The following is a 15,759-nucleotide window of genomic DNA, read 5'->3' as shown; positions in this document are numbered from 1 at the left end:
ACAAATCCATTATTGTCTGTAGCTCTTTATGTAGTCTATGCTACGTTTCCTCTCCTAACTACCCCATCACAGATGAATTCCGTAGAGGTTCCTGCATAATTTCTGAGTTCCAGAGTGATCCAACCCCCTCCCCATGCACCCTTCGATGTTCGGTTCCTATGAAATGGAAAATGTACTTCCTTTGAACTCTAGGACACTTTTGCAATGACCAAAGTCAAAGCCACCTGCTCAGAGACCTAGTAGGCGATCCCCACTCACTGCCCTGTAGTTAGCGAGTTATTTCTAACAGTCCCGCGTAACTTGCTTTTGCCCTGTAGTTCACTGTTCCTTCCCAGTAATTCTCTCTGCTAGAAAAACCCTCTTCCTTAGATTCGTGAAGATTAAGGTTTCCTTTCCCTTCACACAATTAAGAAAAGCACCTCGACAATGCAGTCCTTTCCCTTCCAGGAAGCATAAATCAGCACATTGCCATCTTCCTCGGAATGATTCTGAGAAACCATCTGCTAGGAGCTTTTCTCCAGCGTGAAAGGCTGCATGGGCTGTCCTGACTCACCTTTAGAGCTGACGAAAGAGCCAGAGCCAGAGCCAGAGCCAGAACCCGGGCAGAACTCAGCCACGCTAGGGTTCCAGGGGTCCAGGTCTACACCTGTGGGCCTCTCTTTACGAGCAGGTCCTCTGTAGCCTACTTCTTTCTCTGCTTCTCGTTTTGGATCCCTTGCCTGCTGCATACCAGCAACTCCTGGCTTTAGCCTTTGGGGGTGGGTTATCTCCCTCTCCCTCCCACGCGTGGGTGAAGAGCACACCCCACCGCCGGCCTTAACAACCTGAAGTGCTCCCCACGGCTGGAAAGGGGCAGCAGCCCAACCCGTGGCAGCTCTCACAAGGCTCCTACAACGCGGAGCTGAAGTTATAACTCAGTGGCCTTATCAATTGGTGCTGGAAATATTCCATTGAGGTGCCGTAGCTCTCGTCAGGGGTGCAGGCCTGGGTGGAGAGGCTCTTGTCCCTTCTTGCTCTCCCTACAGGCCCGGTGGCACGGGAAGAAGGGTCCCCGGAGCAGGGATGGCTTAGTGAAGGGGTGGAGGTCCCCGGAGAGGAGCCGAGCACGTGAGAGGGAGACCTCGGTGCGGAAGGACTGCGTGTAGAAAAGAGATGAAACGGTCAGTGTCACTGCAGATCTGAGACAAAGTGGAGTCTTGGGGAGGAGGCGGAAGCATGTCCCAGGTCACTAACCTGCGATGCTCTTCGGTCCGCAGCCAGCCGCCCTCCTGAGGCTGTGTTGCCTGTTACCAGCATCTGGCAGCAGAAGTCCTCAACTGCTACTTTGTAGTAGTTGAGACTCTGTGAAAAGGCAGAGTCCTGACCCACCGCCCAGATTCTGGATCTGTAAGTCTGGGTTTCGCCCCAGAAATCTGCATTTTAGATTCCGCCGGGTGTCCACGGACCACACTCTGAGAAGCAGCGGACTCCTGTGGTGTTAGGGGAAGTCTCCACACCTGACAGGCCAAGTCTTGCGTTGTTGTTTTCATGGAAAAGGCCCATCTACAGGGGTGAGGCTAAGGGGGGCCGAGGTTTGGGCTGCACAAAAAGGAAGGAGACGGTCCTTTTTAAGGCTGAGCCTGCACTCGCACAACCCTGAAAGTGAGTGCTCCTCAAGCCTTGGGTCCAGTGCCTTTCTAGCTTCAGCCTCCCCCAGCCCTGAGCCCGAGCCGACCTCCTCACTGCACACGGGCACCTGGTGGAGGAACGGGCCGTGTCTGGGTCATTTGAACCTTCTGGACGACGCTGGGCCACCCCTCCCCTCCCCCACCCAGCAAGTTGAAGTGCTGCGGGCAGAGCCTTCAGACTCCCAGACCCCACCATCAGAGCCCAGGGGTGGCTGAAGAGGGACAGTAGGTTTTTGTGGTTTTTAATTTTTTTTTTTAAGATTTTTATTTATTTATTTGACAGAGATCACAAGTAGGCAGAGAGGCAGGCAGAGAGAGAGGGGGAAGCAGGCTCCCCGCTGAGCAGAGATCCCGATGTGGGGCTCGATCCCAGGACCCTGATATCATGACCTGAGCCGAAGGCAGAGGCTTAAACCACTGAGCCACCCAGGCACCCCCCCCCCGCACTTTGAAAGATTGTCATTTATTTATTTGACAGACAGAGATCACAAGTAGGCAGAGAGGCAGGCAGAGAGAGAAGGGGAAGCAGGCTTCCTGCAGAGCAGAGAGCCCAATGCAGGACTCAATTCCAGGACCCTGGGATCATGACCTGAGCTGAAGGCAGAGGCTTAACCCCACTGAGCCACCCAGGCACCCCAAGAGGGACAATAGGCTTTTTGGAGCATGTTTCAGGACAGGGTTCAAAACAGACTAAATTTCGGATTATGGGGCAGTCCTCCTGGGGGTCAGCAAGGGAGGAATACCGGATGGTCTCGCAGCTTTTCCAGGAGCCCCTGAAGGCCCAGCAAATGGTCAGAGAATATTTGCTCCCAAACTAGAGGGTATATGTTTATGTATGGAAATAGAGGGATTTATTTTGGAAAATGCAGGAGTCTTGGGAAAGTGATGATGAGATTCGAAGTCTAAACAAGAGAAAACAACATTGAGAAAAGGCTTATCACTCGGGGCACCTGGGTGGCTGCCGTCAATGGAGGCCCCGACTCTTGATTTTAGCTCAGGTCATGACCTCGGGGTCGTAGGATCGAGCCCCATGTGAGGCTGCATGCTCATCGGGGAGTCGGCTTGTCCTTCTCCTTCTGCCCCTTGCCCTCATGCTCTATCCCCGTCTCTCTCGCTCTCTCTCAAATAAATAAATAAATAAATAAATAAATAAATAAATAAATAAAAATAGGCTTATCACTTAAAAACAGGGAATTTAAAATGAGGAATTAGTAGGGGCACCTGGGTGGCTCAGTCAGTTAAACTATTGCCTTCGGGTCAGGTCATGGATCTCGGCGTCCTTGATTGAAATCTGCATCAGGCTCCCTGCTCTGTGGGGAGTCTGCTTCTCCCTCTCACTCTGCCCCTACTCCCCATGCTCTCCCTCTCAAATAAACAAAATCTTTAAATAAATAAATAAAATGGAAAATTAGTTATAAGCATGGAGGGGCTGACAGAAAAGGCAAATGGAAGTTATAGTGTGTGGGGGGGGGGGTGGGCAACTCGGAGATTAGCAGCAGACCGTGGCAGCAGCTGTTGGAAATGAGTGCAAAACCACTGTTGGAAATGCTGCCCAAAGCAAGGCAGGTGCTGTTAATATCCCCATTTCCCAGATGAGTCGAGTGAGGCACAGGGAGATTAAGTAACTACCCCAGGTCACGGAGCTCCTGAGTGCGTAATGAATTTAAACTCAGACAGTGTGATCCAGAGTCCATGCTTTCGCCTGCTACACTTACTGCCATAAGAATAAAGGCCACACAGGGGTGGGGGGGATGTCAGTAGAGTTGAGTTAAAAATTAAATTCGGAGTGTGAGCTTTATTATGTGTGTTGTCACGAGTAAGCATTGAGGTGGTCTACATAATGGGGCCCTGCTGGTAGAAGTGAATTCAGTCATTCATTGAACAAACAGTGCTTACTGCAAGCCAGTCACTTTGAGTAAATGGGTTACTTCATAAAATTCAATGTATCCCATAAGGAATTTTAATTCAAAAGAGTAATGAGTTAATGAGTGTATCGCTGAGTTTAATTACAAAGGAGTCTGTGAGTTAATGAGGGTATGCCTGATTCTTGACAGAAGCCACAGAAATGAAGGGAGGTATTAAAGTTGGCCAGAGACCAAGTTGTGTACCACATAAGGAGCAATCAGAGAAACAATCAACACTGACTTCCCTGTTTGGGAATGATCGTCCTCATCCTCCTCCCCCAACCTGTGCAGAAGGTTGTCTTATTGTGTGTTAGTCTCCAATAAATCAGCCCAGTGCAGACCCTCTAGCTCTTCTCATGCTTTCCTTGGAGAGCTTTCTATTCTGATGTCACTCTGCTAGTTGAGTCACTTTTTCTGTATTTACCATCTACTAATCCTGGCAGCTTCCTATTTTGGGAGAAAACCCTAAGGGTCCCTCACGTCAACTTCTACCTAAATCAGAAAGCATTTTCAATGGATCCTTTTATTCTCTTTTGGACTTTTCTCACCATTATAGTTTTCTTGAGGATAATTTAAGAAAAAGAGGAGTGGGACATCTGAGTCCTAAACTAGTTCATCGTCAGAAGAAAAAAGGAGAAGTCAACCCCTGACCTAGGCTACAACTGTGATGTACCTTGAGGACATTATGTTAAGGGGAATAGGGTAATCACTGTAGGATTCCGCTTATGTGAGGTACCTAGATTGGTCAGACTCAGACTGAGGAGGTGGTGGTGGCTGCCAGGAGCTCAGGGGAGAGGGGAACGGAGAGTTATTTTTAACTGGGTACAATTTCACTTTTGCCAGACAGAAAGGTTCTAGGGATGGGTGATGACTACATGGACCTCAATCATGGATTGATGTTACCAAATGGTGCACTTAAAATTATTAAAATGGTAAAGTTTATGTTATGTGCATTTTACCACAATTTTATAAATAAATACATGAACAAAACCTCCTCAGTCTAGGAGAAGAAAAAAAAATGGTAGTCAACCTTGGAGATTCTAAGGGCCCTGTGGAACTGGGCAGTTGTCCAAGGTGTTCCAGGAAAATGTTCAGGACATCCATGAGTCCCACTTCCAGGGATGCCGGGGGCTGTAGGGAGGGTGTGAGGATGTGACGTCCCTGGGGATTGATTTCTAGCGATTGATCAAAACCTGGAAGTTTTCCAGCCTCCGTCCTTTGATTCAGGTCTAGTTGGAACCTTGAGGAAAAGGAATAATTCCTGTCTTCATGGTTGCTTCATCCTGGTCCCAGGACAATCTCAATGTCTCCAGGGGTATGTGTCACAGTTGGGAAAATGCTCAACACCACCTATGAGGGGTTCTCGTCTCTCCTCCTCTCCTCCCCCTACCATCCACCAGCCCTTTGTGGGACCCTGCCTCTCATTAGGAATATCTGTCTCTGCCAGGCTCCAGTTCCAGCCCCAACAACTGGTTCTCTCTCCTCACCTGGATTTCTGAAGCAAGAGACACCGGGTCAAGCTCCTCATCATTCTCACATATTTGCTTCTCCTGATTACTTCTTAAATAAGTGATTTAGTTGAGTTACCCAGGGGGAGACATCCTCTGGCAATTCTGTTCAAGATTGCATTACTTTTTTTAAATTAATTTATTTATTTTCAACATAACAGTATTCATTATTTTTGCACCACACCCAGTGCTCCATGCAATCCGTGCCCTCTATAATACCCACCACCTTGTACCCCAATCTCCCATGCCCCCGCCACTTCAAACCCCTCAGATTGTTTTTCAGAGTCCATAGTCTCTCATGGTTCACCTCCCCTTCCAATTTCCCCCCACTCCCTTCTTCTAACTCCCCATGTCCTCCATGCTATTTGTTATGCTCCACAAATAAGTGAAACCATATGATAATTGACTCTCTCTGCTTGATTGATTTCACTCAGCATAATCTCTTCCAGTCCCGTCCATGTTGCTACGAAAGTTGGGTACTCATCCTTTCTGATGGAGGCATAATACTCCATAGTGTATATGGACCACATCTTCCTTATCCATTCGTCCGTTGAAGGGCATCTTGGTTCTTTCCATAGTTTGGCGACCGTGGCCATTGCTGCTATAAACATTGGGGTACAGATGGCCCTTCTTTTCATGACATCTGTATCTTTGGGGTAAGTACCCAAGAGTAAGATTGCATTACATTTATAAATAAATGTGGAGAGAGATGGCATTGCGGGCTTATTTTTTCTGATCATGATCAAAACTAAAATTGTAAGTTGATTCCTTTTTTTTTTTTTTAGATAAAAAGTCAAATCATCCACCAATAATGATGGCTTTGCCCCTTCCTTTCTGGTATTTATGCCTCTTGCTTTATTTCCTTGTCTAATGTATGGTTGTTACTCACAAAATGTTGAAACTTACCCACTTTGTCCTGTTCTTGATTTTAATAATGTTCTTAGGGGTGATATTTTCAAAATAGAGTACTTAAAACCTAGACAAGGGCCCTGACCAATCAGAATGGCAACACCAGCCAATCCCAACAGATAGCAGCTGTAAACAATCGGCACAGCTAGATCACAGGTGACAGGCACCTAGTAAGCTCCGAATTTTTTATCTTCAAGCGTGACATTGTTCATGGATTTGTAGTAGATTGAAAACAATGTTTTATTTTTATTATTTTTAAGTTTTAAATCCAATTAGCCAACGTACAGAGCATCATTAGTTTCAGATGTCGAGTTCAGTAATTCATCAGTTGTGTATAACACCCAGGGCTCACCTTACGTGCCCTCCTTAATGCCCATCACCCAGTTAGCTCAACCTGCCACTGCCCTCCCTTCCAGCAACCCTCAGTTTGTTTCCTAGAATTAAGAGTCTCTGATGATTTGTCTCCCTCTCCGATTTCTTCCTATTCCATTTTCCCCTCCCTTCCCCTGTGATCCTCTGCATTGTTCCTTTTTTTTTTTTAAGATTTTATTTATTTATTTGACAGAGAGAGATTACAAGTCAGCAGAGAGGCAGGCAGAGAGAGAGAGAGGAGGAAGCAGGCTCCCTGCCGAGGAGAGAGCCCGATGTGGGACTCGATCCCAGAACCCTGAGATCATGACCTGAGCCAAAGGCAGAGGCTTAACCCACTGAGCCACCCAGGCACCCTGCATTGTTCCTTTTATCCCTCATGGAAGGGATACCATGTGATACTTGTAAAATAATATTTTGATTCTTATTTTACCAAAAGCTCTTTCTCAGGATAGTGTCAAGGGTCTCCATAACTTGGCCTCAACTTGTTTTTCCAGCCTTCTAGTTCTCAGTGTGCCTCAAGGTACCCCTGCCTGATCCCAATCTTCCAACAACTGCAGATCAGTAATGCGACACAGCCCGGTCAAGCAAAAGAGGGGCTTAGGATCCTAGTGTTTCATTCCCTCCCGTGGGCCACTGCCTGGAGAACTCTTCCCGCTGAGAACATGGAAAACCACTGAGATTTCAGGCCTCCGTCCAGACAGGCTTTCTGAGATCTTCCTCAACTACCTGCTGCTTTCTTGGCCCCTCCCAACGAAGGAGAGTTAGCCCCTTTCTCCTTTTTGCACCCCCAGGGGCTCCTGGACACCCTTCTGTGTCTGTATTTGGTTGTTCCCCTTTTGTCTCCATAGAGAGCAGGGAGCTCCTCTACCCTTTACATCGTGAGAGCACAGGGGTTGAGGGGCTTAATTAGCACTCAGGACACATCTGCTGCATAAATGAGTGAGCAAATAACTCTCACTCTGAGCATGGAGATTTATCCTGCAAAACTGATATATTTTCGCATGTTAGACTGATGCATTTTCATTTCCCTTCACTTACGGCGTCATGATGAAGACGGCAGATGAGCATCGCTGTTCTGATTAGCTATTGCTGCATAACCACTCCAAGCTAAGTGGTGTAAGACAATGATCATTTATTATTGGATCTCCCAGCTCTGGGAGTTGACTGGGCTCACAGGCAGATGGAGGCTGAGGCTGCGGCTGTGGAAGGCTTTCTCACTCCCATGTGCAGTGTGGATGAGGCTAGCTGGGGCTGTCAGCCAGAAGGCTACATGTGGCCTCTGCATGTGCCCTCGGCTTCCGCACAGCACGCTGGCTTGGATTTAAAAGCACTTGTACTGAGAGATGGAGCACCAAGGGAGGCTGTATCACTTCTTATGATCTATCCTCAGAAATAGTGGTTTGCGGGTAAATGTTTAACAATAGTTGTGTGTGTGTGCGTGTGTGTGTGTGCATGTGTATGTGTGTGAGAGAGAGAGATCCCAGTCCTTGCTGCTTTTGCACTATAAATAATCCTCCTGTGGCTGTTTCCAGGCCACTGGCAGGACTTCCCAGGGCATGGAGCTGGAGGAAGATGTCCACTATCACTAGGGAGCTGGGAGCATGGCCCCAGCCTGCTCTTGCTCAGTGGTCACATAGCATCACCTTCTCTGTGCTGTCGGCTGAAGCATTCCAAAGGTCCACCCAGGTTCAAGGGAAGGGGAAAGACTTCCTCTTGATGGGAGATTGGCGGGGGGGGGGGTGTGTGTGTGTCACAGGGCAAGAAAAATGTATGGAAGAGATCTTGTTAAGGCCATCCTTGGAAAATCTAGTCTGCCTCAACCCCCAAGAACAAAGAGATCCGAAGGAATGCCCAGAAGAAAATGGGACATTCAGAAAATCTCCAGAGGATAGGCCGGTGAGTAAAAGTCTTTCCTTCACTGGAAGATGAGGATGGGAAGGTAAGGCAAGGGGGTAACAACCTCTTCTGACATTAAAAAAAAAAAAAAGGAGGAGCCAAAGAATAGAAACCACAGACAGAGGAGAGCTGCAGGTAGAGCTCTTTTCTCCTGTTTTTATTTGAAACTCTAGGAGTGGAACATTCATTCATTCACTCACTCATTCATCCATTCATCCATTCAATAACTATGTTTATGATGTGTCCAACACTGTTCTCAATGCAGCAATGAAGCAGTAAATGAAAAGTCCTCACTGCATTGGTTTGCTAATGTGGCAGAAGACCACAGACGAAGTGGCTTAAGCAACAGAAATTTATTCTCACAGTTGTGGGAGCTAGACGTTCAAGATGAAAGTATTGGCAGATTTGGTTTCTTCTGAGACCTCTCTCCTTGGCATGTAGATGGCCATCTTCTCCTGTGCCTGTGCATGGTCTCTCATCTGTGCTTGTGTGGGTCCTGTTTTTACTTCTTACAAGGATGCGGGTCATATTGAATTAAAACCCACCCCAGTGACCTCATTTTAAATTCATTACCTCTTTAAGGACTCCATCTCTAAATATGGTCACATTCTGATGTACTGTGGTTAGAACTTCAACATATGACATTCTGGGGAATACAACTCATCCCGTAACATCCACCTTTGTGGAGGATACATTGTAGGACCTCCCATGGTGCCCTTTGACCAACATCATGTGGTTTAGCCACTAAGTGCTAAAAGTCAAAGCACCGTGTTCTAAAATTACTTGAAATAAATCCTTCCTCAGTGCAGGCCTGGTAATAATGGATGTATGGTTATGCTCATGGGTTTGTTTCCAATTTTAAGAATTATTTTAGACTTTATAGAACATTTACATTATTCAAAGACCAAAGACTTCATGAAAGGTATTCACAGAAGAGTCTCACTTCTATCCCTGTCCCCTCCACCGTTTCCCTCATAAACAACCATTTTTTTTAGCTGGTGTTTTTCTTCTATTATTTCTTTTTTATTTTATTTATTTGAGAGAGAGCAAGAGAGATCACAAAGTGAGAGGAAGAAGGAGAAGCAGGTTCCCCACTAACAAGGCGCCTGATGTCGGACTCAATTCCAGACACTGAGATCATGACCTGAGTGGATGCTTAACCAACTGAGCCACCCAGGTTCCCCTTTCTACTAATATTTCTTTGTGCAAATATAGGCAAATACAGAGGTATGTATTCTTATTTTCTCCCTTACACAATATATAGCAGTATTCTGCGTCTTGTTGATGGTGGTTTTCTCATTGTGTATATCCTGGAGACCTCTCCCTATCAACACGCAGAACTTTTGCTGTATTATTTTTATGGCTGCATAGTACTCTGCTGTGTGGACAGGCCATCATCTACTTAAGTTGTCCGTTATTGCTGGAAAATTGGATTACTGCCAATCTTTTGAAGTTACAATACTCCAAGGAATTGTATAACCTTTACAAGTGTCATTTTGAACTTGTGAAGGTGTGCCTGTGAGATACACTTTCAGAAATGGAATTGAGGAGTCAGGAGTAAATGCATCTATAATTTTGTTAGATACTGACCATTCCCCTCTCTAGGGGTTGTAACATTTAACACTCCTAGCAGCACAATATAAGAGGCCCTATTTCCACATAGTTTTGCTAACAGAGTGTATTGTCAAACTTTTGGATTTTTGCCAGTCCAGTAGGTAGAAAATGCAATATTTATTTTTAATTGCTTTTCTCTTTAAGTGTGGTTGGGAATTTTTTCCTAGAGTCATTTTTTGTTTGTCAGCAATCAAGTTATTCACAGTCTTTGGTGATTTATCTATCAGGTGGTTTATCTTTTTCTGCTTTATTTCAGAATCCTTTTGTAAAATGGGCACTGTGAGTATGGCAGGAACAAAAAAAGTCTCTGCCTTCACAAGGCCAACTTCCCATGAACCCTTTCTATGACTGGTGCTGCTAAAAAGAATTCTCTTCTTTCAACACAGAGACTGAGGCCATGGGCAGCAATGATTGATTATGTTGCCATTGTCTTCATCTGTGAGCAATTTTCTGGCTTGACCTATTCTTCCAAGAAAATAATCTATATTCTTAACAGAATAAATTAATTTCCAAAAAGAGGGGAATATGCAATCTTGCAGTTATTAAAAATCATGTTCTCAGAAATATTTAAAGAAATGGGGAAGTGCTTGTGATATATTATTACATAAAAAGGCAAGCCACAAAGCTCTCTGCACAGCAAAAAAACAGTCACATAGACTATACCTAGCCATTAGCATAGGAAAAAGAGTGGAAGACTATACCCTAAATGTTTATAGTGGTTACCTCTGAGTACTGGGATTATGGATGATTTTAATTTTCTTCTTCATCCTTGCTCTATTTCTTAATATTTCTTACAATGAACATGTATTGTTCTGAAAATTGGTAATAATGGCAATATTGTTTTTTTAAATAATAATATTGTACAGAATTTAAGATAAACTTTGTCTTGAGGGAACAGAAGCTGTTGATTTGGTGCAGAGCAGGTGGTGCAAGGGAAAAGCTTATCCTTTCAATCCTGTGTGCTCACTGATGCTCAGATCAAGTTACTTTCAGTATTCCATTCACATTCTGCAATAATAATTTTATTCACCATTTCCCCAGAGACTGTAAGGTTTATTTGGAACAGCCAACATTTTGTGAATTGTGAATTACTGAGGATCCCCAGGTTTCCTGTAACGATACTTCAACTCATCTAAATCAACTCCATCTCAATTTCTAATTTCTAATCAGGGTCTGGTCAGTTTCGAGGCATGGAAGCCAGGCCCCTTAGCCTTGCCCGTACTTCCTTCATTTTCATCCCATGCAACTCTTTTGATCACCTAATGAGTCTTTCTTTGAAACATTTCTTGTAGCTATTGATTCCTTTCTGACTCCCCAGCTACAATATTCATCAGGACTACGACTACCTGTTGCCTCCCTTATCACAGCAATCTTCTGTGTCAGAGAGGTATGTGTTCTGAAAAAAACTGCCTGGGTTCAAATATGGGCTCTACTCCTGCGTGATTTTAGGTGAGTTTCTTAACTTCTCCATGTATGTCTTTCTTCATCTGTAAAATGGAAGTAGCAATACTATCTAGTTTATTAATTTGTTGTGAGATAATACATGTAAAAGCACACAGAACCGCAACTGGGCACATAGTTAATGATCAATCAATGCTAGCAATATCAATTATATAATAAATTCATTTGCATCTACTTTGGGCCTTTTGGCTAGGTCACAAGTCTTGAGTAACATCATTTCACTCTTTTGGCTGTAAGCCCCCATATAAGTCTTGTACTGGGCAGTGGCTGACTAGGTTGTTTGAGACAACATATCCTGCTGGGAACAAGCAGAAGTACTGGACATCTCAGAAATATCTAGTCAGGGAGAATTTTTTAGACCAAGATCTGAATAAGGAATCAAGTCAGTAGAGGTGAGTGATATTTGAAGCTGATCAAAAGTGAAAGCAGTGAATGAAAAGCTGGAACGTATGAGCAGAGTTTTCATCAATATGAAAATGTTTAGAGGGATAAAATTAGAGTCAAGAACCTATTAGAGGGGAGAGGCACTGGAAAACATCACGACATATTTTCTGGAGGAAGGGTCAACTGGAGAAGCATATCTCACAGGGTTAATTAAGGCCTGGTTTTAGAATCATAGCAACTCCTGACTGGATTCAGTTAATCAGCTTTTAGCCTCTCTGTCTATTAGAAGCAATAAATAAGTACCTCTGGAAATAGATAACATCAATAAAAGTAACAAATCACAGAAGAAAACCAGTTTTGACAGACAACCAAGAGGGAAAACAGACAATGCAAAGAAATTCACAGAAGACCCAGGTTTTTAAAATAATAAGATATATATATATATATATATTTGAACTGTTATTAATATGTTCATGGAATTAAAAATCTAGATGAATAAACTTGGCACAGAAAACTATGTGAAATAATCACATGGATATTCCAGACCTGAATAATATCCAATAAATAAAAGTAAAGAGTGAACGGATAAGTTAAACAGCAGATTAAACACAGCTGAAGGCACAATAATGATCTGGAATATAGGGCAGTAGAAAATGCACAGACTAAATCACAAAGACAAAAAAAAATGGAGAATATAGAAAAGAGCATAAGAAATATAAGGAACCCAGTGAAAATATTTAACATATATGTATTAGAAATGGAAAAGAGAAGAAATTGAGAAGATATATTTGAAGAAATTTGGCCAAGAATGTCCCCAAAATTATAAAAATCATTAAGCCATGAATATTCCTTAAATTCCAAGCATGAAAAATACAAAATAAAGTATATTTAATCACACAAAATAAAACTGCTGAGGATAAAAGGCGAAGTCTTAATAGCAGCTAAAAACAAAAAAAAATACTACTTTTCTAAAAAAGCAACAATTAAATGGATGCTTACTTCTCAACAGAACAGTGAAGGCCAGAATAACAACTAACCTGGAATTCTCTAGCCAGTGGAAATATGCTTTGAAGATGAAGACAGATGGTATCATAAAGGATTGCATTTCTAAAAAAACCCCAAAGTTACTGATTTTAGAATTTCAATGTTGGGTAGCCCCTAAGTACATTTTCTTTCTTTCTATTAAAAACTTAGAACCAATGTCATGATAATACAAATTCATCAGAGACAAATGCTGATTTTGTCACCAGTATGTTTACAGAAATTAAAAACTCATTTCTTATACTGTTTTGAAATCTTATTACCATGAAATACTCAATACTGCGAAGACCAAAAAAATGGAAGAACATTTGTTTACATCGTAATAGAAACATGTTAAGTGAACTAGTTTATGAATAAAATCTATTGGATGGTATAAAAATAGAAGGCACAATAAAAGTATTTGCAACAAATAAGCACTGAGAGAAGACACCACACGACCCATAATAAAGGAAACTTAAAGGGTATGATTTTGGGGGGCAAAAGAAAATGATCTCAAAGAGAGGCATAGAGATGCAGCAAAAAGTGAAGAGCACCAGAAAGGATAAAAATGTGTAATTATAAATAAACATTGACTTTATAAAACAGTAATAGTAAAGTCTTCTGGAGTCTTAAATATATGTAGAATCAAAATTCATGACAACAGGTGTGCCTATTAGCTCAGTGGGTTAAAACCTTAGGCTCAGGTCATGATCCCAGGGTCCTGCGATCCAGCCCCGAAGCAGGCTCTCTGCTTAGCAGGAAGCCTACTTCCTCCTCTCTTTCTCTGTGCCTGCCTCTCTGCCTACTTGTGATCTCTGTCTGTCAAATAAATAAATAAAATCGTTAAAAAAAAATTCATGACAACAAAATGTAGAAGATGAGAGGGGGGGATGTGAATGGCGATAAAATCTTCTAAGATTCTAGCATTATCAATAATGTGATAAAGGTGAAAATGTCTATTATACTTTAGTTGTTCAAGGATGTCTATTTTAATCTCTAGGATCATTACTAAAAGAATATATGACTACTGAAATAATAAAGGGAAATGGAATAATAAATCAGAAAGATAAAAAAACATTGAATAAGTGAGTCCGGAAAAGGTGCTAAGATGACAGAGCTGAATCAAAATATACATCAATAATTATATTAAATGTGAATATAAAATAATATCCCAATGAGATGACAAATTGTTTCAGAGTGTAAAACACAAAACTAGATTATATGCTAGTCACAAGAACTACACTTTAAATACAAGGTCACAGAAAAGTTGAAATGGAAAGATAGAAAAGATACACCATGCCAACATGAAAGAAAGGTGATGTATCTATACTAATATCAAAGTAGAACTTAAGGAAAGAAGCATTACCAAATATAAAGAGGGATATTTCATAAAGATAAAAGTTAGTATGTTAAGAAAATATAATAGTTGTAAATATGGGTATACCCAATAACCTAACCTCAAAGTATATAAAGCAAAAACTGACAGAACTAGGAGAGAGAAATAGATTTGGAGAAACAGATCTGTAAGTATATCTTTCAGTAACTGACAGAACAGTCATAGAAATCAACAAAGATATAGGAGATTGGAGCATAGTTAAAAACTTAACCTAATTCATATATAGAGAGAACATAGCAACAAACAACTGAAGGACGCCAATTATTTTCGAGTGAACATGAAACATTTATCAAAATGTAATAGCTTCAGGGCCATAAAGCAAGTCTTAACCAATTGAAATGACACCAAGTATACAAACCATATGCTTTGTACAGACATAGAGTGGAATGGAGCTAGAAATCAACAGCAAAAAGGTAATTGGAAATGCCCACGTTTTTGGAAATTAAGTAACATACTTATACATAGCCAGTGGGTCAAAGAAGAAATTACAGGGAATATCAAAAAATAGTTTAACTGAAGGATAGTTAAAATGTGACATATCAAAACATGTGAGATCAAGTAAGTGTATTTATAGGGAAACGGATAGTCTTCAGAATATACATTAGAAAAGAATGATGATTAAAGCCAATGATTGGGACCTCTAGAATGGCCACGAAAGGGAACAAGTTGGGTTTGGAGTCCCCAAAATCCCCTTCTCCAAAGAATCATTACTATTTGACCTGTCTGGCAGTTCACTGAAAAGCTCCATCCACAGGACTTGTCTGTGTTTGACCTAAGTCAATGCTAATTTTGTACAAATAGCCTTTACCTCGGGGCATTTGCCAAAAAAAAATATAGTGGCAGATTTTTAATATCTCAGTTTCCTGAGGCAGTGTTACCAGTTGGAGCTAAGAAGAAGCTGAGAAATAACCTAAAAGGAAAAACGGGAATAACATGGAGACACCGAAAAATTCTAACATATTATTTATGGGAATCAAGGTCACACATATGTGATTGTATACATGCCTCATAATCCTTCACCTCTAGCTGACCTTGAGGTCTTGCACAGCAAGGAACTGAAGGCTAAGGCAGAATTGTAGACTCCCTACATGAGCACAGACAGATCAATTGAGATTATCCCGTGTAAGCAATAGAAATTTGGAAAAAAGAATGAAGAAAATGGACAGAGCCCCAGAGAACTGTAGGATACCCTCAAGCTACTAACTTGCATATAAAAGGAATCCTAAAAGAAGAATAAAGCGGAAGAAAGAATATTTGAAGAGATCATGGCCAAGAACTTCTCAAGTTTGAGGAAAAACTGCATCAAATCTGCATCTCCAAGAAGCTCAACAAATCACAGGTGGTATAAACTCAAAGAGATGCAGTCAAACTGTCAAAAGCCAAAGACAGCATCTCGAGAGCAGCAAGAGAAAGGATTCATCACCTACAAACCCACAACTGCAACGTGGTTTTCCAGAAGCCTGCTTCTGGACACCATCCAGGTAGAATGTGAGGTAACAATCATTTGTGAGTCATCAACAGCCACCTTATTGGTGAAGTCAAAGATGGAAGATGGGCAAGTTTTTTTTCTCTCTAGTCCTTAAAGTCTCCTACCCATCCTGGCCCTCCCTACCCTGTGAGTCAGGACT

This window comes from Mustela nigripes, chromosome 15, assembly GCF_022355385.1.
Source record: "Mustela nigripes isolate SB6536 chromosome 15, MUSNIG.SB6536, whole genome shotgun sequence".
Taxonomy (NCBI): Eukaryota; Metazoa; Chordata; class Mammalia; order Carnivora; family Mustelidae; genus Mustela; species Mustela nigripes.
Note: the sequence above shows the minus strand (reverse complement) of the source record.